General features: G+C 55.4%; 1 long non-coding RNA gene across 1 annotated transcript; it reads right to left on the bottom strand.

The window, feature by feature from the left end:
- Positions 1–13,536: 13,536 nt before the first annotated feature.
- Positions 13,537–25,558, bottom strand: LOC135314246 (uncharacterized). The gene is made up of 3 exons (XR_010373681.1): positions 20,641–25,558; positions 19,741–19,854; positions 13,537–16,286 (listed from the first exon to the last, which is right to left on the bottom strand). It is a non-coding gene; the product is annotated as an uncharacterized LOC135314246 (long non-coding RNA).
- Between the last annotated feature and the right edge of the window lie 275 nt (positions 25,559–25,833).

Here is a 25,833-nt window from a genome sequence, read left to right as displayed (position 1 = left end):
GTCGGGAGCGCTGCGGCAAGGACCACCGGTCCCTGCCACTGCCAGAGGGGCGAACAACGCCCACCCCCCCCCGAATTACACCCATCAGCATCCCCCAAACACCGCTCAGGACGTTCCCCAGAGCCCACTGCGCAGTTACACCGGGTAACGTAGAAACCAGGCACGTCTCTTATTTTTGTTGCTGCAAAAGCGGAGGATTCTGCCGATCGACGGTTGGACCTGGTGATCTTGGAGGTCTTTCCCAACCTTAACGGTTCAGTTTTCCACACCGAGCCCATGCGTTTGACGGCCCCAGCGGGGTGTTTTACGCGGTACGGAGAGACCCTGCCCGCCCAGCCCCTGCCGAGGGAGCGGTGCTGGTCGGTGCAGACAGCTCGGCCCGGGGATTGGGAAAAGCAGGGCGTTTTTAAGAAGCTCTAAAGAGCCACCCCAGCTGCCCGCCAGTAAAGCCCCCTAACAGACTGCTTTAAACAGCACTAGCAGGTATTAGATAGTAAGGGAGAGCTGATTAGTGATTAAATGGCTTTTAAAAATAAAACCATTAAGACTAATCCCATCAAAATTGGAGCTTCATCCCGGCAACTCTTATTAATTATCGTCCCACCTTGCCGTTTCCAAAGGCTGGGCTGTCGGCAGCTGTAAATAAATCCACGTGTTTTATGAAATTCCCTCTGGCAGGGCTGCGCTCCCCCCTGCCCCTCGTTTGAAGGTGGGGAACATCCCAGCCGCTGCGTGGGGTCCCCGTCCCCTCCTGGCACGTGGATCCCTGCCACGGGGCCGCTGCCGGCAGCGCCGTCCCGGGACGCAGCCACGCTGCCGCCGGCGGCCGTGGGGCTTTGGTGGGAGCCTGGGGCAGCTTTCCCGAGCCGATAAACCAGGGGCTGAGCCCTGGCTAACGCCGCCGAAGCAGCCGGCCGCTCTCTGTGGCGAAGGGAGGCGCAGGTTTCAGCCGCAGCGCGTCGTTATTTCCCTCAAAGTATCAATAATTTCAGGGTTAAAGAAACAAAAGCGTTTTTTTGCTTGTTTGTATTTTTCCCCTCATCAATACTGGGGCCAGGCAGGCCACTTCCAGACAGTCCCTGGGGCCTACTCAGCTATTAAAGATAGAAATTATATCTTCATAACCCAGGATATTGCTGCTCGCTTATTTATGACTTGCTCCATTTCAAGAATATTTATTCTAGACAGGGAGCCTGATAATTTTCATCCAATCTACTTCTCATAGCTCAGGGCAAAAGAATGGAACAGCTCAATTGAAAGAGCACTTTCCCATTATTGCTAGGTAAGGGCAGAGCAAGCTGATCTCATTTCTGCCCTTGCCTCGCTAGCACCGCTGGATTCGGCTCCTTTTTTTTTTTTTTTTCCTTTTTCTTTTCTATTTTTTTCTTTTTTAATTCATCGAGGAATGGCAGCCCACACAACCACTTAGAGGAAGTACTGCATAAATCCCAGTGCAGTAATTACCCATTTGGAAACATGACGCTTTATAGGAGAAAAGGCATCGTGCCAGGATGCTCAGCACGCTACGCCTACTCCAGCTGAAATCCTCCCAGGGCTTGTAGGCAACGGTTAGCATCTGCAGTCACAGGCTAATAAAACTAAGCCATTACAGCTGGGGCAGGAGAGCTGCAACCCACAAAGCAGAGAGCTTCTGAGGTGGGAAAAAGCCGTTCACGGGTTACGGAGCGGAGGGAGGAACCGAAGGACCTGCAGCCCCGTGGGAAACCCGCAGGCGCTGCCTGTCCCGCCTGGGGTTGCATCCGGAGCAGCGTGGGCTGGGGCTGCCTGGGGTCCCGGGGTGCTGCAGAGACCCACGGCCGTCCCTGAGCAATGCCCCGTAAGACGGAGCGATGCTCCGTAAGACGGCAGCACCCACCTCCCTCCGCCCCGCTGCGGCCAAGGAGCACCTTCCCGCACCTGCGCTCCTGCCTGCTGCACGCCTTAAATGTCAAAGCCAATGAAGTGTTGAAAAGGCTTTATTGCTTTTTGTGAAGCCGATTAGGAATATCTTCTACTAGGTAAAGAGCAATATTGCAATATGAAGGATGGGGGAAGTTGAAGGCAGCCCTGTGTGAATTCCCCACAGAAACCTCTGTTCTCGCAGCCAGAACAGTTATCAAAAAGACAATTTAAGCAGGATTGCGCTCTAACTAGCTGGAGGACAGGGGAGCCGGCCCTGTACAGTAATCTTTCAGCCTGTAGTAAATGAAATTGCAAAAAAATCAGCTTTCCTTCCTGATCTGCAGGGGGTGAAGATGCCAGAAGGAATGGGATTTTTTTTTTTTCTTATAACCATTAGCTCAACCCAGCGCTCCCTGCCAACGGCGTGAGCTGCCACAGCTGACACAGGGCCCGGTGGCCGCCGTGCGAGGATGAAGGCAGCTCAGCATCCTCCCTCCTGCGGTCTGTGGCTCGTCCGTGGCGCTTCCCGAGCACCACAGCGCCTTGGGAGGGGATGGAGTAAACCCAGAGGGTTTTGTCTCTGCGGCTCCTGCCAGCCCTACCCGTCCAAAAAAAACCCAACGGGGTGTAAAATGGAGACCCTTGGAGAGAAGGTTTGCGCAGCCATGAGATCCCAGGTTCACCGACCAAAGGGGTGTCTCGTGCGGGTGATGCCAGGTGAGACCCGCTCGGTTGCTACGGAGTGGGGTGATGCTGGGAACAGCGAGTTCCGAAAGCCACCAGGCACGGTGCGCTGACAGGCACCTTTGAAAAAGCTCCTTTTCTGGGGTGGGGAAAGAGTTCTGCTTCAGTGGGGGCCGTCCCTGCCTCGCCAGCACAAAGCATCGCGCGCCGGCGCTGCAGGACCTGCCGTCGCCTCTCGGATGACTCGCCGGTCGCCTCGGGTGCCATCCTGTCTGCAGAACGATGCTGGAAAACCAAGGCAGGTTAATGACTCTGGCAGTCACGGAGGACCTGAGGAAGCGTGTGCCAGTCCTCACTGTTAATGATGATTATTTATGGAGCACCCTGAATTCACCCTGTGTTTTGGAACAGCAGCGCGATGGTCAAATCCAGCCCCTGGTGAGGTCTGCGGGAAGCAGAAAGCCATTTCCACCGGCTTTGATGGGAGCTGGACCGAGTCCTGTGGCTCTGATGACATCCCCATGAATTTACAGCAAATGTTGCCATTAGAAAAAATGATAGCTTCCCAACTTGAAATTACTTACAGATGCATCGGGGGGGGGGGGGGGGGGAGGGGGGGGGCAGGGGAAATTCCCTCTATTTATTCCTCGGTCAGGCAAAACTGGGAAAAAACCCCTGTTCTCCAGCTGAAATCCCCATCCCGCCCGTGGGTCCCGCCACCCCCCGCCCGCAGCAGGGCAGCTGCTTTGGTCCTCTGTTATTTACCACCAAAAAAAATAGCTGGGCTCGGATCAGAAAACGCTGCCTGCGAGTCTGGAGGTCTTGCAGATCAGCTTGAAACCTGGGTATGTGCTGCCTTGCCGGCCGACAGCCCTCGCTCAATCCCGGCAAGCTCTGAAGCATTAGGGCTGAGCACGGCGAGGGGAACGGCATGACGTGGGTGCTGCTGTCCGTCTGTCCTCCCCAGGGCCACAACCAGCCCAACTGTACAACCGGGAGAAGACTTTTAATAGCAATTATTCCATCAGAGCGGTTAATTTGAGTCAGCTGGAGTGAGGTGTGTGACTCCTGGTGCCTCTCAAGCAGCTGGGCACACCCCGCTCCCCTCTCCCCAGCTCCTGGCATCCCTCTGGGCATCCCCCTTTTTTGCAGGGAGAAGCCCCAGGGAATCACAGACCGCCCGTGGTGCTGGAGGCTGAGCACGATGGGGCTTCCCAGTTTCTACAGATCTCTGGCCAGCAAGCGACCGTCGCTGTTCCAGCCCTTGCTCTGCTGCCGGTGAAGGCGAGGGATGCAGTTTAAAATGAAGAGTTTGGCTTCAAAGGGCAATTTCTCTGGATCTGATGCAAGAAAATTCCCTCAGGCTGAGGCTGCTCTGCAATTTGGGGTACAAACTGCTCCCTGGACCGCTGTGCTCTGGAACGGTGTATGGCTCATGCCTCTTTTTCTGCCTGCTCATTCAAACAGAGCGGAGACCCAGAGCCATCAATTACTCCTCCGGCAGCCCGGGGGGAAGGTTTCACCACCCCAGCAGCGAGGCTGTGCCTTACCTGGCTCCCTCCCTGCTCACCCCGCTGCTCGCTGCCTGCGCTGATGATTTACTTACAAGGATGGTTATTACGGGCAGGCACGAATGTGCCGTTTATCCTCAACGTGCTGCCGTGGCTGCGCAGATCCGCTGCTCACCCAGCTCGTCCCACTGCCTCAGACCCTTCGAGGAGCCTTGGAGATCCCCTGGCCCAGCTAACTCTTGATGAAAAAGCTTCTTGCATCCCTGGAGACACATGCATGTGGTGTCCCCCCCACCGCTCCCACTGCCTCGGTGTCAGCAGCTCCCAGCGAAGCCCCAGCCTCCGGCCGTGGGCAGGGGACCCCGCTCAGCCTCTCCCCTCTGACCTCTCCTTGCTTGAAAAAATAACACCCACTCCTCAAGGAGAGCAAAGGGGAATAAGCCTTTAATCTCTCCTCTGCTGCACACACATGGCGTGACCGTCTGCGCTCCAGAAAGGGTCGCTTTGGTTTTCCCAGAGGTCTTTTTCTCCAGCGGGTGGGAGCTGTAAGAGATCAGGTTGGAAGCATCTCTTAAAATCGATGGAGGCTGCATTGGTTTGTGTTTCTTTAGGGAAAGCTGGAAAAGGGTTTTTGTTTTCCCACCAGCCAGCAGAAAACCTTCCTCTCTGCTTGCTGTCTGCTCCCGGAGCTTTCCCAGGACAGGCAAGCCCGCGCTGACGCTGCTGGGAAGTCTCCAAGCCTGGCCAGCAGACTGGCTCACGCCTCCTCCAAAGGGAAAGCTCATTAAGCTGTTGATCCAGGCATCCTTTATCCAGAATCTCACATTCTTATTAGACGTGTTAATTAAAACAATTGCAGATCAAAGCGCTCCGAAGCATCTCATTTTAGATGTCGACTCCTCCTCTCCATGGCCCGGCTTTTGTTCTCGTCCCTTTGAGGTCATCAGCGTCATTATTGCACCAGCACCATCCCGGGGCAAGACGGGCACGGGGAGCGTCCCAGCCCCCGTCTCCAGCCGAAGGAGCCTGGCACAAGAGCACGAGGGTGACCTGTTCCCATCCACGCTCTGGGAAAAGCTTCTCCTTCCTCCGGGCAGGTGGATTTTCCCCAGAGCCTGCCCGGGCCGGGCCGCCTCTCCCCCGACTTGAGGTGCCCGCGCTGTTAGAACCCCTCTCGGCAGCTCAGAGCAGGGCGAAGCACCTCGTCCTGCACGGCCAATTTAACGGCCGCCCCGATAGACTCCCCGTTCGTCCTTGACTGGCAATTAGCAAGTGCCTGGTGTGATGGGCATCTCCTCTGAACTCCTCTGCAGGCTCTTCCAGCTGCTGCTTATTAACGCTTGTGAGCGCAGCTAAAGCAGAGGGCAGCCTGACCCGGGGAAATGTGCAAGCTTTTATTAACGCTGCAGATAATTACATTTAATAAGGACACTAGCCTTTCCCACACCAGATAGCTGAACCATCAATCTTCCCTTTAATAATAAAACCCTCTCCAACTCATTTACATTCATTGTTCCTTTTGCAACACAACATTACGCACGTTTTATCACCCCGGGATCTAACGCAGCCGTCTCACACGGCGCGTTGCAGGCAAAGTTCGCACGGCACCGTGGCCACGCTCCTCATGCCACGGGGTGGGGGGGGGGCTGGCATCCCCAGCCGAGCACGGCCCTGTCCCCACGCCCGGGGGGACTGGCAGCTTTTCTCCCAGGTTGCCACAACCTCCTGAGCACATACGTCTTGCAAAACTTCACAATAACTCTGTGGCTTCGTGGCCTCCAGAGCAATTACTCACCTGGTGCGAGCCCGCGCTGCAAGGATTGCGTCTTCATAGGTGGGGCTTTACACTAGGATGCGGAAGAATGCTTATGAGCTTGTATTTTTAAGGCAGAACTGATATGATTTTTAGAAATAGAAGCAAATGCGTTTTGTGTGTGTGTGTTGGGAAGCACAGCGTCTCTCAGGAGAAAGGAAAAATAATGTGTAAGTGAATAACAGTGCAGCAAACATTCATCTTCAAAGCTGAAATTGGAGAGTAAAGCTGAGGGTATTATAAATCCTATTTTGCTGCTTCTTCGCTCTTGTTTGGCTTTGCCAGCTCACACCAGGACAGATATTTTCAGTGCGGTTTTCCCTCCCCGGCACTCCTCGCCGCACCGGTGCTTCCCGCACCGGCTGCCAAGGGCAGGCAGCATCCTGGGCCGTGGGACACGGCGGTAGCAAAGGGCACTGCTCTTGCTGGCCTTTAAATGTTTTCTCTTGGCCTGGAGGGCTGGAAAACACCCATCTTCTGGGCGCAGGGTGTGGGCAGGCGTGGGGCTGGGGGGCCTCTCCCACCCTTCCCAGAGACTGATGAAGAAGGGCTTGCATCACACCGAGACCTCCTAGGGGTCGCGGCAAAGCTTGGTGGAGGCTCCGGGTGGTCATTGCTGCCCCCGTGCAGCTCAAGCACAGGAGGATCTAGCAGGACACTGATTTGTAGCAGAAAAGGGGAACAAAAGCCGCACCTTTCCACCCACCCTGTGATCCCATCTGGCCGTCCCCGCGTGCCCAGACCATCCTCTCTCTGTCCCCGGGCCAGCAGCTGTGGCCAAGTGGCTGGTGCCAAAGCCGGCATGGGAATGACATCACTCCCGACGGGACGGCAGCGCCGAGGCGGGACCGTCGCCTGGTGAGAGGAGCCCGCGATGCCCTGGTCATATCGCGATGCTGCTGGGACCCTCTGTGCTGGCCAAGCAGACCCCCCCGCCAAGCGCTGCCCTGGCCGTGCCCACCGGCATGTGACGAAGCGCCCGGGCAGAGCAGGCAGCGCCAGGAGAGGAGCCGCAGGCAGCGGGGTGCAGCGGTGATCCTGCGTGATCTCACCCAGGGAGGGGGCCCGCAGCCCCCCGCCGTGTTTAGTCTGGGCACGGGGCTTATTATCAGCTCAGCCCCGTCCCTGGCAGCTCGGCACACCGCTCCCCACGCACCTCCTCTAATTCTCTTTTATTTGACATCCCTGGGATGAAGCAACAGGCCATCCATCAAGTGCCAGTGTTTAGAGCGAGAGGGGATCTGCGGGGCCCCGGGTTTAATTAGGAGCCTGAAGCCTGGGCTGGGGCTGGGCAGCTCCTACTCTTCGCACGCACAGAGGAGCAATAGTCCGGTGTTATCAGCTTCGTGTGCATTGGCATTTAAAAAATTCCCTGTGCTTTAGGTTTATTGCCTGTTATGCTGCAGGGAAGTAGTCAACCCCCTACTAAAAGAGCTCAGCTTCATTTTAAACCAGGACACCCAGCCCTTGCTCCCGCAGCCCATCCTGCAGCTCTCACTGATCTCACTCCTCTCCCAGAAGGATAAGTCCCAGCTCTGGATGCCCCGGGTGGGAGAGCCAAGGACGGGGCTGCAGACCTCACACTCACCTCGCGGTGCCCGAGGTGTAAAAGCTCGCACCTGCCTGGTGCTTTCCCCCTGTGCACATCAAAACAGTTTCCAGTTCAATAGTGCAGCCCTGGCCTGGAGCCCCTCGGGTATGACAGGCGCCAAGCAAAGCCTTTAGCACATTTTTTTTTCCCCAAAACCACTTCTTCCCTAAGTTAAACCATCATCTTTCATCTCGGGATTTTTTTCAACAATTTTTCAACAGTGCCTGAATCCTGGGAGCAGAAAGGTCTCTTGATTGAGAGCAATTCTTGGCACATCTGGAAAAAAAGCAGGACCCCCACCACCCCATGCCACAACTCCTGCTCTGACAGACAGAAAAACATGCCAATGCCTCTGAGCGCCGCTCAGAAACCAGCAGGACCCACTGGCGGCCAAAAAATACAGCAAAACAAGACAACAATGCTCATTTCCAGCCAGTGCAGGGGAGGCCGCAGACTTGGCAGCGTAAGGGAGAGGGTCAGAGCCGGCACCCGGAGTCCCCATGCTGGGCTGGAGCCACGCACGCCCCATGGAGCTGCTGTAGCTGACTCTGCTGCCCAGCTCCTGCACCGAACTGGAAGCGTTTGCAATCCAAAGGCACGGATTTCTTCTGTTTTCATAGCAGCAAGGATGCCCGGGAGAGCATCCCTCTCAAATCACTCGGCACGGCTGCTCCTGAACGGGCTTCAACGCCAAACACCCGCCCCGGGTGCCGGATGGGTTTTCGTGCGGCTCAGGTGGCGAAGAGGCGGCCGTCGGGGTGAGCGCGACCCCTCTGCGCCCGGCCGGGCTGCTCGGCGCGGCGCGAGCGGCGGCGGTGAGGAGGCAAAGCGATGAAGAGGCGAGAGACGGGGCGGCGGCAGAGCAGGCGGCGTGTGCTGCGCTGGCCTGGCAGCGGGCTCGTGGCGCGAGCTTCTTTATTTCACAGGTCTCAGGATCAGCCCAGAAAGCCCGACGGAAGGCGGGCAGAGCGATGCTTGGCTGCTGCAGCTCGGCGGGGGGCGAGGGCCGGGGCTGCGCGGGTGGTGGGTAACGCGGGTCCCTGCTCCAGGCGTGGCGCAGGGCATGCATCGCGTGCCTGCAGGGTTTGCGCCATGGGGAAAAGCATGGGTTTTCTGTTAGGAAGTGATTTTTCATCCTCATCAGCAAACTGAAGCATTAGAATTAACTCAAATTGAAAACATGCCGAAATTACGGAGGAAAAACAAATATTCTTTGCGTTCTTGGTTGCGTTTCATTGCACATCCTAGTGCCCAGCCCTACTGGGCCCTGCAACTGCCCTGGCAAGGGCTGATGATCCCTGAGCCTGGGAAAACCGGGTTTTCTGTGCAGGCGTCTGCGCTGGGTTAGTAAAATTCCCCAATCTCTGGCCACACAGCACTGCTCTGCCACGGCTGGGGTGGGCAGACACCCCCGCGCCCCCACCCGCCAGCGTCACCCCGGCCCTTTCACCAAAATCACCGCACTAAAGGCCAAATTGCTGCGGGCACCTCTGCAGGTGGCCTGGCTGGGTGTGCAGGAGCCCAGCGTGGGTGCAGATGGGTGCAGGAGCCAAGTGATGGGTACAGATAAGTGCAGGAGCCGAGCATGGATGCAGGAGCTGAGCATGGGTGCAGCTGGGGCAGGAGATGAGCACTGGGTGCAGGAGCCAAATGATGGGTGCAGATGGGCGCACTTGTCCCCTGGCAAACTCACCCGCGCCCAAGCCCGCCCCGCTCCATCCACATCTGGCCGCAGGCTGCAGCCCCCGGGAAGCGGCACGTCTTTCCACGCAGCACAGCAAACGTCGTCGGAGGCGTAAGTATTTCCAGATTGGAAGCTGCAGCAGGCAGAGTCAGCCTTCCCCCTGTCGTGTTTGCAGTCAGGTTTTACATATGGGTATCCACGGCTCTTTTTTTTCCCCTCTCCCTCCGAAGACGACTTCCAAAGCAAGTGATTTGCACCATATGTTTCTAACGCTCCTATCGAATACCGTCCTTTAATGAAAATAAGTGCAGAGGGAGAGGAGTCATCCGCCCGCTGGTTCGCAGGATGGGAAAAAAAGCAGAAATCATCTTGCAATAGCTGCTCTGTAAAAACCCTCAGAAATCCATCTGCTGGAATTTATTTATTTCTTTTTATCCCCTGTGAGGACTGATAAAATGGAACTTGGCAGAAGTCACCTTTGACACGGGCTATCTCTATAATATCTCGAGCCGATAATCCCCACCTAAGCTTTGTGCTTTACACCGCTCGGGGACTCGGCTGCGGAGCAACTCTTTGCCAGCCCGTTTCATTTCCACACGCAGCACGTGGGCTAGAGGATTTCTCCTCTATCACGTAGCCCTTTAGCCACCAGTCCATAAATATTTGTGTAAGAGCCTCTCCCCGCCCCCAGCCCCGCTGACGTTACATTTTCTGCAGCGTAGCAGGCGACTTTTTTCAAACTTTTTAATGCCGTTCATTAATCATTTAGAGAAATGTGCAATTACTCGAGTCCAATTACAGAAAATGTGCAACTACTTGAGTCCCATTATAAGCCTGCACGAAATGCCAAGAACTTGATTAGAGTAAAACCACCGCCAGCCCCATATACTTTAAAAGAAAATATTGCGCGTTATCCTAGCGGGTGAAAAGAAATCACAATTTATTTACGCGCGAATGTGTCTAACCCTCGCTGACAATACGGGAAAACTTTCCTATCGGCCGTACCATGATTTCAGTGTTCCCCTAAGGCAGAGATGTCTCTCCCTTAATTAAAACAATGCCTGAACTCACTGTAACCTCCTGATTTCATAGCGGGGATCTGCTCTGATTTTTCCAGAGGGTTTATAATTACCCCACAAGCCGATGTCTGGCCCGGCGCTGGGCTGCTTGTTTTCCATGAGTGCCTTGAACCGCTGGTCGGGGCAGGCAGTGAGCAGGGAGGACTTTCCGCTTCCCAGGCCAGGCTTTCTGCCCTGAAGATGCAACCAGGACCGAGAAACGCCGTGCGGCTCTCCGACGGCTCCTGCGGGACGTGGCCTCTCTAATCTTTGCAACCAATTGGCTTTATTCGGTAATCTGTAATTACACGAACCGTCTCCTATGCAAATCATAAACGTCTCAATCAATCAGCGGGAGCAGCCGTCGCCGGTAAAGCTGCGCACACAGAGGGAGCTCGCGGGTGGATTTCTGCCACATGTGGCTTCTAAACTCCTGTTATTTAGGTCAGCATCTTCTGCGTGCCGTCTGGGGGAGCGATAGGTATTACCGCTTATTAGGGATTAAGCTGAGATTTACGGGCCTTTCTTAGCGGGCAGCCGTGTGGACAGGGACGTTCGGACCAGCCCGACTACCGAAGTCTGAGATTTCTCAAGGAGAATCTTGAGCTGAGGGGCTTAGGGAGGGGAATTAATTTACTGGGACTCCGTAGCTCGTCCGGAATAAAAATCTCTCATAAAAGTCTAATTTTCTTCTTGTTATTCACGATTACAAAATAATAAGATTGTTTAAAAATCCGATAGAATCGATGTCAATATTGGCAGGAGATGTAATTGTGAAGTGCATGCCAGCCTTCCGTGGCTTTTCTTAATTTTAATTAGGATAAAATTTACTAATCTTACAGGGTTTGCAGAAGTAGGTTTGCCAAGAGGCCATCAATTGATCTGGATGATATTGGCTTCCTTTTAAGAGCCCCTTGCTAACTGTTATGTAAAGCCCGGGCTTTTAGCTCCTTTCTCAGATCATCTCCGCAGTTTTTTTGGCATGTCAAAAGGCCAGATGTTTTTTATTTGAGAGCAAATTGACACGTTAAATTACATTGTGCAAACAGTAAAGCCAGCCATGAGTAAACAGGCGACGAGGATTCATTGAATTTTATGGGTCGCAATAATGTTTATGTAATTTAACAAATTTATGCTTCATGTCAGCTTTACCGCAAGAGTTATTCATTCCAAAAGGAAAAACAACTTACATTACAGCCCCCATATTATTCTGCCTTGGAGCCAATCAAAAGCAAAACAAGCTTTAACATGACAATTGCATAGGGGCATGCGTACGCCTGCACCCGATAACATATATCGCGTAAGTTAAACATAGTCTGCAGCTATTGCTCGATTTGTGGGGTTTTTTTTTTAATTCTAATTTGATTACTTTTCTATCATCCGGCCAGAATGCAAACAATGGGGGAGACTTCTGCCGCGCCAAGTATTGCTCCAGCGTTAGCAATACAGATCCAGGCTCCGCGCGGTGCTTTCAGAAGGTCATGTTGATTTTTACCATAATGCATTTTCCAGGTCCCTGGGAACCTACAGCAGATTTAGCAGGAATCCTCTATGAATCAGGCTGTCTTCACTCTCCAGTCAAGTGTATACCTAGCCCGAATTCTGCTGGCAATGAACCATGCATTAATATTACAAACTCTTCTGGCTATTTAAATGCAAAATCACATCAGACTTCAGGGCAAGCAAGCGGAGTTGAGCAGGCTTGCTCTGCGCTGGCAGGGTTTATCACATCAGTCTCATTAATGCAGTTTAACACCTTGTGTGCTCCGGGACACGCAGGGCGGCTCAGCGAAAGGTCACACCGCGGCGGAGCAGCGGGCGACGCTCCCGCGGGAGAGAGCTGCCGCGCCGCCGGGGCCGGGACGGCGTGCCAGGCCGCCCGCCCGGCGCGGGTTAGAGGCGGGAAGTTCTCTTTTTTTAGAGCAATGAGGCATGCTAAGCTAATAAGATCGCTAAACTGGCATCAATAACAAATGGCTTTCCACCAACACACAGCAATTATCAATAGCAGCCGCCGCTGGAGGGGCTGGATCCGGCCCTGCTCTCGCACAGACGGGAGAGCACGCGGCGATATTTACTGGCGGCTCCAAGACAAACCCCGGCGAGGAAAGGCAAGGCATCCTCCCGCACTCAGCGGGGCCAGCCACGGCCTTGCTGGAGCCCTCGCAGCGGTGGCGGCTACCAGGGACGGTCTGCAGCCCCCCGCCTGCCCGCCCGCGGCACGGCGAGCCACGGGCTCTGCCTCCTGTGTGATGGGGCTCCCCCGGGGATGGGGAGCGCTCGGGGGAGCTGGGGCCAGCCAGGAGGTCCAGGGCCCCACGCCAAGCTGATGGAGAGGCCTCCAGCTCACCCTGCCTATGCCTCAGGCGCAACGCAACCAGAGCACGCCAGCGCTGGGCTAGGAACGGGCTCCATCAGACAAGCAAGAAAAACTTTCTTAGAGGATTTTTTCACTCTACAAAGTATTGACACACTTTCGAACAGAAGTGGCGAAAAGCCACCGGCCGGGTGAAAGCGCTCCTGGGAGAAGTGCCGTCTCTCCCAGCGTCCTTCCGCACGGGAAAGGCCTGCTTTGATTCCCGTGGCTGCAGGATGCTGCTCGGGGAAGATGCTGCGAGAGGTGTTGATGGGAGCCCCGAGCCCGGAGCAGTCCAGGTGCCCAGCGCCCGGGCAGGGGGGTGCAGCTGGTGTCCCCCCAGCCACGGCCCGGCTCGGTGGGGCTGGCTGGGAGGAAACCAGGGGGATGCTGGATGGTCCCGGAGCGCTCGTCCCCCATCCCCTGCCCTGCCAGAGCTCACGGGTCAGTCCTGCCTGAGAAAAAGCTGTAGGTGCTGGTGCTGCAGGGTGTTCACCTCACACGTGAAGGCAGCCCGAAGACCTCCAGCTGCTTTGTTTTCCCCCGTAGCAAGGTGGTGCCTTCGGGATGCCCCAAAACCCCAAGAGGGGATGCTCGGGGCAGCTCAGGTTTTGTCGGTTTAAGAAAAAGCAGCATCAATCCACAAATCAATGTTGCTCGTGTTGCAAATTTCTGGTCTGTCTCCTCTCCACTCAGGACACCGGGGACGGTCCCAGCAGCCACCAGCGCTGCCTGCGGGACAGGCCCTCGTCGGCACGGAACTGGGCTGCGACTAATTTCTGTGTCTAAATGGCATTTAATAGAGTCTTGAAGGAGATCTGTACACAGGACGTGAAGAGGGAACTAAGGGTTATTGCTGTCAATATAATTAATTTCAAGCTAATTTGAGCATCTGATTAAGTTTAGCATTACCATAAAAACTAAACTGCCATTTAAAACCAGAGAGGGGTTTATTAAATAAGTGCTGGAATGCAACAGAAAGCAAAATGAAGGTAATAAAGTCACTTAAAGTAATAAAATTAAGTGAATGCTAGAGATACCCTTTGATGGATCTTTCCTTTACCCTTTCCCAGGATGGAGATCTTCCTTCTTCAGCTGTATTTTCTATACAGACTTCTGATTTTCTTGCGGGCCTTTCTAAATCTTCATAGAAACAAAATACATGGGGAAAAAAATGGTCAATACGGTATTTTTTTCTTTGGAAAAGGAGGAGAAGATGTCAGGGAGGAGGGGTGGCTGTTAGCCGGTGCTGTGCACTTGCACAAGGTCACAGGCAGCTCGGCCAGCCGGGAATGCCGCCCGGGGCAGGAGCGTGCTTGGGAAAGGGAAAGCGGGATCCCCCCCGCAGGGTGCTGCTCTGGGGTGCTTCCTTCATTGCCTTCCTGCATGTAATAAAACATTAGTCCAGTTAGACAATTGGTGGTGAACACCCTAAGGGGTTCCAGCTACTGTGCCAGAGCCGGGCAAGACAACTTCCCCTCCTCCGCTGGGTTCCTGTGTCACCCAGAGAAAACACTTATTTACTCTGAAGGCCACAGAAGCCTTAAAATACAAAGCCTGAGATAACACTGATAGGATCACACAGACATCCAAATTAATTTATACTGCCGTCCTAAGCGGAAGCGACTCATCGATAGCGGAGGAGCACCGTCCCTCGGCTAAACAAGGGCCTCGGCGGGGATGCCGTGGCGATGGGTCACGGCGGAGGATGCGCTGGTGCTCGCTGTCCCCCCTCTGTCCCCTGCTCCCGGAGGGACCTCCAAGGGGAGCGCGGGCGGCTGAGATTTCCAGATCTGTACTCCCGGCGAAGGCAGACCCAAGGGAGTAGGGGGGAAGGGGGGACCTCGGTGCAGGTTCTGAGCCGGAGCTTGGGGATGAGGGCGCGAACAACCAGCTCGAGCTGGTGACCAGCCCCGCAGGAGGCGCGCACTGACGCTCATCGCAGTTTTATGCAGTTTCAGCAAATATTGAGTTCCATCCTGAGCCCCAGCTTCCCCTCCGAAGATTTCCATTCAGCCAGGAATTTCCATTGCATTTCCATTCAACCAGGGTTTGCTGGTAACTTCTATTGCGAGGCTGAGCACAATTTAGATTATAAAACATAACTGCAGGCTGTTTCCTTAATTGATTTCTTTTGTTTCATTCTATTCCTCAAAGATTTGTCAACATCAATTTTTATAAGCTTAACACTTTGCAAATACTGGCCAACTTTTTAAAATTAATGAGTTGAGATGGAGATTGAATACCTTCCCTCCCCTGCAACTGCAGCGGGGAACTAACACAGGATGATAGTAAAATATGTTATCAGCATTTAATTTGTAAAATTGGAGTTATTAAAAGTGAATGTGCCAGCAGCCCTTGGCAGCTGTATTAACGCTGCTGAACGTTATTCGTGCTATTATTCTAGGTGAGGTCTTCCTGTTTGCATTTCGCAAACCAAAAAGCACCACATTTCCCACAATAAAACGATTTCAGCTGAAGTTAGACGATTCGTGGGTTTCCCAGGGTTCAAGTCAACAAATCAGCAGCAAATCGCATTTGTAGTGAATTCCTGGGAAGAAGTCATCTTTTAAATACGGCGAACGCCTGATGGCTCTGCCCTCTAACGACGTACAGAGTGTCAGCCCATGATAAAGCATCAGCGACTAAAACTAACAGAACCAGTGCCAAATCCTAAGAGCCTCCTCCCAAAGAATACAGTGGTTTGATGTTAGGAGCCTATCGTGTGTTTGTAAGGCTCACTCTGAAAATACATTTTTGAGATAGCTTATATTAAAGTGCGATTACAGGTTAAGTAACAAATTGGCTTATTGCCTAATATGGAGAAACACACTGTGACAATCAGATAAAGCTGGAATTAAACAAGATGGCAACAGCTACTGCGAAAGGAGTTGGAGCCAGGAGCCCGCTGCTGCGAGCGATGCCTTCATCCTGGGGAAGGTGGACGGGGCTGGTGGGGCTCTGCCATCGCCCAGCTGCTCAGACTCAAAACAATGAAGACCTTTGAAACCCTTGCACCAAATAATACAGTATAATATCCAGGAAAAAAAGGCTCCTCTCCACCCGTCAAGCCCAAGCTCTTGTGCAGCGGAGAGATCCTGGCTGTCACCAAGGAAACCGGAGATTGCTGGAGCGATCTCCAGCCCCGGCTGCCTGCCGTTCCCTCCAGGGATGGGGGTTTTAGCAGTCAAGTGGCACTCCACCGGCCTCCGATGCCTGCTCCTTGAGACAGGGACACCGCTCCATCCCCAGCGTGCGTGGTAGGACACTTGCGAGAGGCTCCGCAGCAGCTTCCCACCTTCTCGCCGCGAGCCCTCTGCAACTCAGTCCCAACACTTCACCCTCTGACTTTGCATACGCAGCGGTGGGCTTGAAGGAGCTATCGCTGCTCAGGACGGAGCTCCGAGGGCCATCGTGGGGTCTTCTGCACGGAGGCGTCTGCCCAGCGATGCACACGCGGTGCTGGAGGGGGAGAGGTGAATGCCTCGGTGCCGCGCTGTGGGCATGGGGCTGCTCGCACCTCGAGCTCCGTGTCTGCTCCGGTCCCTCCTGTGCCGAAGGGAGCTGGGAAAGGTGCAGGGAGAGGTGGCAGCGTCCCTGCCTGGCTGGCACCGGAGCGCAGGCAGGGATGGCAAATCCATGGCGGGGTGCTGAGGGAGCCAGCGGGATGGGGCAGGACTTCCCAGCCTGCAGGGGAGGGGAGAGGGGGGTTACGAGGGGGGCCTGCAAGCTCTGGGTGACGTGCAGATAGCAAACAGGGCAGAGCAATTACCCATGAGAGCAAACAGGGACATCTCCACCTCGTCCTGAAAGATATAACTGTGTTTCTTCCCCCTCAAGGTGGAAACTCACAACGACTGGTGCAGCAGAGCCACCGTTCTCCTCCACAGCGCTCCTCCTCCTCCTCCTGGAGAAAGGCCAGCAAGGCCACCCACCCAAAAACCAGACCCCAGCGGGTCCCACAGTGGCTTTAGCACCACTGAGGACCCACGGTACCACCTAGTCCAGCTCCCGCATTGCACAGGGCAAAGACCTTTACCCAGGATTCGCCCTCGTGGCACGGAAAACCTCCCGCTCCTGCATCGCCAGAGGTGGTTTGAAAAGCTCCCGAGGGGAGAGGCTTGCGGAGCCTCCGCGGGCTTGGCTCAGGAGGCTTTCGCAGCATTTCAGCCCCCATCTCCATCAAACCCTCTGCGAAACCGCTCCTACGAGGGCACGCAGGGGCTGGGGGTGAGGAGCACTGCCGGGCTCTGCACCACCAAACCCATTAAAAACGTGCCGCCATAATTGCATTTATCCATTCCCGTTTTGGAAACAACAGGGAAGTTAGCAAAAGCAGAATACTTAAGCACAGCTAGTTCTCAGTGATATAATTCTCTTTAATCTTTTAAGCATTTGACAGTATTTGCTTGAAAGAAGGAGCAACAAGTACATAATTATTGCACTAATTAAGCTGCCAAAACACAAGCATGCTGCAAGAGCACCTTTGAAACAGTGAGCTCTTGATTCATTAGCATCTGCTGTAAGCTTATTAATCACCTAACAGGCAATTAGCAAGCTGTTACTGTTTGAGACTAGTATGTAAATAAATTCTTGGGTTAATTTCTTCCTCTGATAATAAAGAAAACATTATGAAAATTAGCTAAGCGACAATGTAAATGATCTTGACTGTTAATTATATGATGGTGTTACATATGCGGCGGCCGTACACCAGATAAGGGATGCACCTCTCACTTTGCGTACTGTTTTAAAAATAAAATTGTTGACATAGGTAATAGGGAGGCTTTCTGCATTAGAGTCACAGATGTTTGCCTTTAGCTAACCAAAACGAACCGCCGAAAGACTGACACTGCAAAATTAGCGAGTGGGTTTATTTGCAGCAACCGCCAGCCCTGCGATGCCTTGAGCAGAGCCCTGCCTGCAGCTCTGCGGCGGTGCTGGGGGGGCTCGAGCCCTCTGCCCGCCACCCGCGAGTCACCCGTCCCCCAGAAATCATCCGTGTCCTGAGCAGCCCTTCCCTGCTGGGGCTGAACCGGTGGCTGCGTGCGGCGCGGGGCCGTGCGGCAGAGGTGGGGCAGGCAGAGGTGGGGCAGGCAGAGGTGGGGCAGGCAGAGGTGGGCAGGCAGAGGTGGGCAGGCAGAGGTGGGCAGGCAGGAGCACCCTCGGTGCAGGGATGCTCGCCGTCGGGCGGCTGCACGGTCCGGTGGCACCGCTCACAGCTTGCCCCGGGGCCAGACACCCAGCACTTCACACAGATGAAAATTAATAAAACTAACCAACGCAGCGCCCTGCCTGCACAGCACTGACCAGCGCTGCAGGCAAGAGAAGAGGCTCTTATGCACCCTCTTTCCTTGCAGAAGGGTGTTGTTTTGTGGCCCAGACAAGACGATTTGCCTGTGAAGCCATTGATTATCTCTGCAAACCCAGGCTGATGGCATTGACCTGTTATTCATTATTTACTCAGGCAATAAATTGTAAGGCTTTCCTTTCAAGTGGCACCACCCTTCACAGAGCACTTTACCGCCCGTCACCCACAGGAAAAAATGATCCTGTGGCAGGGGTCTGGCAAAATGGGGAGATTACTGCAGCGCTGATGGGCCGTGCAAGCTGCGAGCAGAGGCACGGCAGCAGCCTCTGCCAGGGAGTCCTGCCCGGGGCAGAGCCCACGGGCAGCAGAGCCATGCCCCGCGCCAAGGGCCCAGAGCCGTCCCCTCGCTCCGTGCCGCCGCGCAGCCCAAGCCCCCACGACCACGCCACACCGTGTGGGTCGGGAAGGACGTTTCCCCACTGTCACCTTCCATTGACACAACCACGTTCTGCTACGAGGTCAGCTTTACAGCTCTCTCCCCCCCAAAAACCTCCCAGCTCTTTTAAGCATGCTCCAGCGAAGCAGAAAACTAATTACAGTGAACTGCACGCCTGTTCGAGTGAGGAATTACCAGCAGCAGAGGTTACTTAATAATCTTATTAATTTAAACTATTTTATCACCATCTTTTGCCCCATAATTATGCGTACAAAATGCGCACAGAATATTTCACAATTAAAAGCTTGAAACCAAAGTTGAGGATTAAGGGCGAGATGAGGCACTGCCATGCAGCTCCAGCGTCTCTGGGAAGAGTGCCCGCAGCCTGTGGGCAGCCCCGGTGCTCCTGCCTGCTCCCTGCCTGCTCCCTGCCTGCTCCCTGCCTGCTCCCTGCCTGCTCCCTGCCTGCTCGCCGGGTGCTCACTGCCAGGCTCACCGGCTGCCATCAGCTACCCGCGAGCAACGCATCGACACCAAAGCACGCTCCTGCCTCCGCTGTGCTTCGACGGCTGACACGGGGACCCCCGGGCCAGGCGGTGGCATCCTGGCGGGGCCACCGAGCCGCGGTGGTGGCACGTGCTGAGCCACCACCACCGCCCCGCCATCGGCCCTTCGCAATTAGCCCTGACCCAGCGCGGCGGCGAAGCGTGCAAAGCTCTCGGGGAGGAGGAATTGAGAGCACCGAGCGCGCAGGCAGCGCTGGTGTCGGAGCTCCGCGGCGGGTGCCTGCTCAGGCAGGTCTCTGAGCCTCTCGCCCAAGCTCCCGAGCCACTCTGGGTCTGCTGCACCTATTCCTTTTTAGCAAAGAAAACTATTTCTTACTTCCCATGGTTATTTTTTTTCCTCCGGCTGTTTTGAAGGAAGGCAGGATACCCAGGTAGCAGAGCAAGCAGGCAGCGTTTATACAGGGAATTGCTCTTCTGCCTTTTATTGACAGCTGTGAGAGAAATGAGCTCACCCGGGATGGTCTGTTCCAAGAGAGCATCGGCACCTGCTGCATTTAAAGCGTGGCTGTGCACCTGCTGTAACTGAGTCTAGCCGCGTATAAGAAGCTCGCGAGGACGTAGGCGGAGCCGCTGGGCAGGTCTCCTAGGACTGGTTTACACTGCAAAGCTGGGCTGTTGCACGGGACGTGGGTGCCCTGTCCCTCGCACCAGCACTTCGCCTCCCGCAGAGGCTGCGGTGCCCGGCTCCGCCAAAAATCCAGGCAAGGCAAGGCCTGTGTCCCGCTGGCACAGCAGGGACGTGGTGCTCTGCCCGGCTTCGCCCCTCGCTCACCCGGGGGCACCCACCTCGCTCCTGGCCGCGGGTCTCACCCCACCCAGGGCAGCACCCACCTTCCCCTGCCAGGTTTGGTCCGGTAGTGGCCCAGAGCATCCTCCTCCATCTGTTACCGCTGGCCACGAGTCTCCCCTTGGCCAGCCTGCTGGCTTTTCTTCCGCTGTTGGATCCTGGAGGAGGAAAAAAACCCAAATGTATTGATTTCAGAGCTTGCTTTAACTTGAGAACAAAAGCCATAAGCAGTGTCGTTCCAAAATATCATTTTCCATTTCCAGAAGCAAGTGCTGGGGCTTTACAACAACCGCACGAAACCACGAAGACAAGGAGGGAATGGCTTGTAAATGGCTTTTTAGTACAAACTGTGTTTCGGTTTTATGGGTGATGGCTGGAGATCCCTTTAGAGTGATGTGCTAAGAGGTTATTTTGGATCCAGCTTAGAGACTGCAGCAGTTTGGCCCATTAAAAAGTAAATTTTTCATGTCAGGAAACAATCTCTTGCAGATGGAGTGCTCATCTGTGAAAGAGGAGGAAACAAAAAAAAAACACCAAACCAACCCAAAACTAGGTCAGGAAGGCAGCGTGGGGCTCGGCGCGCAGGCAGCGCAGGCTCCTCGGGAGGCTGTGTGGATGGTAGCTGGGTCCCTTCTCCGAAGCCGGCTCGGAGCCGCCGTTAGCCGCGTTCCTGAGCGGCCACCCCCGCCCCCCCCGCCGGGGGCTCGCAGCAGCCGCCGGACCCCGCTGGCAGCCGCCTCGGCCGCGGATCCCAGCCCGCCGCAAGTGCAAACCATTTGTGGTTATTCAGCCTGAATCACAGCGAGGTCCTGGTCTCCCACTAGCAATTTAGCTGGCTGGATGCTGCTGCTGTGTTATAGACCAGATGTTTGCGGAAGGGCCCAGGGACAGATGTGCCTTCAGCCTCGACTGAAACCAAAAAAAAAAAACCAAAAACAACTTGCCATTTCCCTCCATAAATCCCAGCTTTCCTCGGTTTGATTTGTTCCCAGACAGCTCCTCTCCGGCCGTTTGTTGGCTTTGCTTGGCGTTTCCCTCTGTTCAAACACAGATAGTGGCGGCGGGTGCTCTGAGCGCGGGCGAGCAGGACGCCGCCGGCATCCCCACACATCACCTGCTTTAAAGAGATAGAGCAGTGTGGCAGCAAATGCTGTTTGCTTTGAATTCACCTTAGCTGAAACAACACATTTAAATAAATAATAATAAAAAAAAAACTCATAAACCTGGCATTGTTTTTTTACAACCGTTGCTACTGAAATTTTAATTCCGGACGCAGCCAGCGAAGAGCCGTGGCAGTAGTAATCAAACGCAAAACTCATCACCTGGAACCGTTCACTGAAAATGCGCTAATTACTTTGTTGTTTTTTTTTAAATGAAAATCCTAGACTTTTCTTTTTTTTCCCCCAAAAGCAAAAGCTTTCCTTTTGGAAGACTTCTCTCTCTCGCCAGATGAGCCGCTGCAGACCCAGCGCCTACCAGCTCTCCCCGTCACCTGCAAACAAACCCCTCCGGCGCGGTTTCGTTGCCGGCACGCCAAAGGCACCCAGAAAAATCAGAGGGCAGCGCAGAGCTGAGCGTGGTGCCGGGGCACCCAAGCCAGCCTGGCCGAGCACAGGGCAGCCCCGGCAGGGCCACGAGCTCCCGGCCTGCCCGGCTGCGGCTGCGAACCAGCATTTTTTAATTAGACTTGTATTTCTGGGGCGGAGGCGGGACTCCTGGCTAGGAGATGCCAGAGCTGCAGGTTAAATGCTAAACACCGGGCTAGAAACCGGCAGGGAGTAACGGTGCCTGCATGCTCATCCCCGCTCATCCTCGGAGGCGGGCGGCGAGTGCTCCCGCTGCTCCGACCGGCGCGGCCAGCACGCTGCGGAACGGCTCCCCTGCTTCAGCTTTTTGGGGGGAAAAGCAGGAAACCACCTGCCACGACGTTCCACCGAAGCTGCGGTGAGGAGGAGGAGGAGGAGCACGGGGGCTGGTGCTTGGGGTGGGTCAGCCCACGCCGGCCGGGTTGTTCCAGCACAGCATCCTTTTTTGTACGTAGATGTTCTCCGGGCAGGGGTGCAACGAGCCGGCTCGCCGCTCCCCGTGGCCACGTGCGCCCCGTGCTAACAAAAAATCCCCATCTCCCCAGGGACCCCCTCGTCGCTGCAGCCAGGGGAGAGCGGGAAGCGCCGGGTGAAAGGCTGGTGGGGAGGCAGCAGCCCGGAGGGCAAGGGAGGAGAAGGGTTTAACGGACCGGTTTGCCAGCGTTTCCAGAAACACCAGAGCATCGATAACTGTGATGAAGTTGTCATGCAGCAGCAGGAGTCGCACGGAAGCGTCGGCCACGGCTGGGCGGTGGTGTGCCCGGCTCGGTGTCCCTGGGGGTGTCCCGCGGGGGTGAAGGGCAGGCTGCGGGTGCTGGGGTGTCCTGCGGGTCCCGGGCAGAGAGAGCGCCGTGCTGCAGACAGCCGCTGGCGAGCCAGGTCTCCTGCTGCTCGGGAAAGAAATGTGCTTTTCACCAGGAAGATGTCTTTTTTTTTTTTTTTTTTTTTTTTGAGTTTTTGAAATAAGATCCCTTTGGTAGCAAAAGGAGGCCAAAGCCACCGAACAGCCTGGGTGTGATCATGTTCCTAATGAAGCCTGGAGCAAAGCTCAGCTGAACAGCTGAGCACTTCCATGGTCAGGCCCACAGCCGTCCTGCCTTATAAATCAGCCGCACAAGGGAACAATCCCCATCCAACACAATTTCCAGTTCCTCACATGCAGAACATGGATTTCAGAAGCTTTGGGGTTGGGCAGATATAAACCCTGGGCTGAGACGGAGCATTCTGGAAGCCCACACCAATGCTGGCCAGCTCCTTGGTATTTCATATGTGAATTTTTTTGCTATCCACTCTGGCATTAATTTCAAGCAAGTTTATGTGGGCTGGCCCTGCCGTAGCCTGTCAAAGGACTAACGCGACCCCTCTGCTCCCCACACGCTTGGGTGCCAGCAAGGACCCCCGGGCCATGGGTGCTGGGGCGGGTCGTGGGAGAGGGAAGAGCCCACAAGAGGGCATGGGGAGCTCGAGCTCCTGCAGCCCCATCCTGCTCCTTTGTGGCCCCCCCAAATCTGAAACGATGCTTTGTAGATCTGGCTGCATTGCACAAATCATTCCAGAAACGAACAGCAATTTTCCGACAGAGGCATCATATCAAAAGTTGGGGTTTAATCTTCTGAGGTGGTGTCATTTCCCATTGTTACTATTATCTCTTGCCAGCGTAACTCACTGTGAAGTCATATTTGCAGTGAAATGTTTTCATTAACCCAAAATGAATTTGAGGGCATTTTCTTCTGCAGAAAAGGAAAAGTTTTGGTTTATGACATTTGGAACGGGGTCGCTCCCTTGCGGCACAGCCCTTCGCTTCCGCCCTGCTCCGATGGAGATCGCTGAAGCACAGCTCCTTAACGATGCTTCCTACGGCCAGAGCGCTCCGCCGGGAAGACGGCCAGGCACCGCATCTCTTTTCATTTTTTTCCTCCTGGAGGTGTTTTTTTTCTTGGAAATCTCCTTAAGAAAAGTAGGTTTTATACACTCTGAAGTCTCCAAACAACTTACCGTAACCGGTGCAAGAGGGTATCAGAATTACACAATTCACCCCAAATTAAATAGCTGCGTCTCGATGGCCCTGTTAGCACACAGCCTCCCCGATAGCATTGCGAAGGGTTTAGCCACGGGGCTATTGATCCATTAAATATTTTGCTGCCGAGTCACGGGAGGGCAGCCAAGCCAAACTGTTTGCCCAGTTTGAGGAAGGGATTAGCTTGGAACAAATCAACAGGTGAGGAAAGATTCCTTCGCTGGCAGCAATAAAACTTCCATCCACTCAGCGTTCGGAGCCTGTGTGTCTCTAACGTCATTGCTGCCGGTGGCACCGGCTGACGGAGGGACCGCGATGTGCAGACGGTGCAAGAGGGAGAGCGCCCGCATCGATCGCGGGAAGACTGGCCTGTTGTTATTAGAGCTGACCTTGGCCGGAGGCTCTTCCACAGATACAAAGGTCACAGCGAAGCAAACAGCTCCCTGATGACTGGAGATACTCCCAGGGCAACTGGGATGGGGTGCAAATATCCCGACGGACGGAACGCCGGTGGCGCAGGGGCTGCGGGGCGCGGCGGGGGTCCCGCGGGGCAGCCGAGCCCCGCAGCCTCCATCGCTTCCACCCAGCCCCCGCAGCAGGCGGGGATGAAGGCTGGGTGAAGGAGGAGGAGGAAGGAACGGCTGGAGGCGTTAACCAGACGAGGGGAGGCAGGGAGAAGGGGATGCAGCGCGGCAAACGGGGGATAACCTCGAGCTGCGGGGGGCCGGACCCCGCGGCGGCGCTGCGGGGGGGGCTCGGCCGGTGCGGGCAGCCCCGGCCCGCCGCGCTCCGAGGAGGGACTCTCCTACCACCGTGTGGCTGTGGCCGGCCGTGCACCCGCCCCGGCAGAGCCCACCCGAGACCCCCACGGAGGGCAAAGGCGCTGCTCTGCCACCCGGAATCCTCACCCCGCCCGCCGCGGACGGAGGCCGCCGGAGGGGCTGCCGTGGGTGGGAAGTTTTCCCGCTGGACAAACCGCAGATTCCTGGCGCATCCCGCACCGGCAGCTCCTTCCCCAAACGCCTCTCGCCGTCGCGGACCGCGGCTCCGCTCGCGCGTGGCTGCTCCGTGGGACGCAGCCGCTCGTGGTGACGAGGGGGTGGCAGCCCGTGCCCTGTCACCTCCCTCCAATTCCTTCTTTCTGGGAAGCCAGGAGGCACCGGGCAGGTGGAAATCCTGCCCCAGGCACCCTGCAGAGCCTCACCCCGCGGGGCCCTGGGGAAAGGGGCCAGACCTCCCGCCACCTCGCGCCATTTGGTCAAGCCTCCTCTCAGGACTTCCCGCCCCAAAGATAAGCACGACGTGGGTCACGGCCGCGGCCGGTCCCTGCCGAGGTTCCCCACCCAGGCACAAAATGACAGATGCATTTTCCCTCAGCACTGGGCTGATGCCGACGGAGGCAGCGTCACCCCTCGGCGGCAGCATCCTTCACGCTCCCGGAGAAGGGCCGCCTCCGCTCTGCTGGGATGGATGGGGATAGCTCGCCATTTTATTCCCCGCCTCAATCTCAGCCAAAGGACTGCCCAAAATTTTACAGTGCGTCTGATCTGGCTCAACAGCACGAGCCAGCGGGGCGCAGAACAAGCCTCTGGATATTTTTTTTTTTTCTGCCAGACTGACTGGCTTTCTTCCAGCTCTGGGAAAATTTCAGCAATTTCAGGTTAGCTAGATGTTACGCATACACGGGCTCACCTTGTCGGCTTTAGAAACCCATCAGTCTTTGCTGCGATAACGAGGACCAGTCTCTGACATCTCTTCCAAGATCTAGTGATATTCCAAACTGCCCTAAGCTCCAGTTTTGATTTTTCAGGCAGGCAGCTGACAACTTCAAAGGCACCGGTCCTCATCTGTCAGAAAACATCCCCGACGGCCTGAAAGCATCTGTCCCCGAGTGGGGGTGCTGCCCACCCGCCCGGGCTCGGCAGGTTGTTCCCGTCACAGCTGAGCATCGCCCCGGGACAGAGCTGGGGTTTTCAAGGGCTTGCCTGTGGGATGAGAGGTCAAGTCAAGGTTTTAGCCAGATTGCCAGGGCTGTCAGACTTCCAGGTCTCTTAACAGCAGAGGAGGAGGGTTTGCTTTGATTTCCCCATCCCTGTGGATTTGTGTGCAGGAGATGCAGGCACAAACATTTTGGGGATGAAACTCTCCCTGACTGCTGCAGAAATAAACGTTTTGTCCCAAAACTGTGTTTCAACAGGACAAGCCGGAGCTGTTCCGAAGCCTTCCCTGGGGCTGGGAAGCGGAGCACGAGGTCCCGCGCTGTCAGGGCTCCCCGGGCAGAGCCGGCAGCAGGTCTCTCCGTGCCGCTCTCCATCTCCACCTACACTTTAGCACAACGCAGAGAAGGAAGAAATACTCTGTCACGGTGATTCCTTGGGGGTTTTCCCCCGGATGCCCCAAACGGAGCCCAGTTTGCTGATTGAAGCACGGCATGGAGACGGAGCGCAGGAACACAGCTGATGGTACATAACCGGCGAGGGACCGAACGTTTTCAGCAAATTACCTCTGTTATGAGCCTGGCCATAAAAATCACC

Source organism: Phalacrocorax carbo, chromosome 7, assembly GCF_963921805.1.
Source record: "Phalacrocorax carbo chromosome 7, bPhaCar2.1, whole genome shotgun sequence".
In the NCBI taxonomy this organism is placed as follows: domain Eukaryota; kingdom Metazoa; phylum Chordata; class Aves; order Suliformes; family Phalacrocoracidae; genus Phalacrocorax; species Phalacrocorax carbo.
The sequence above is the reverse complement of the archived record's forward strand: the minus strand, read 5'-3'. Positions and strand labels throughout refer to the sequence as shown.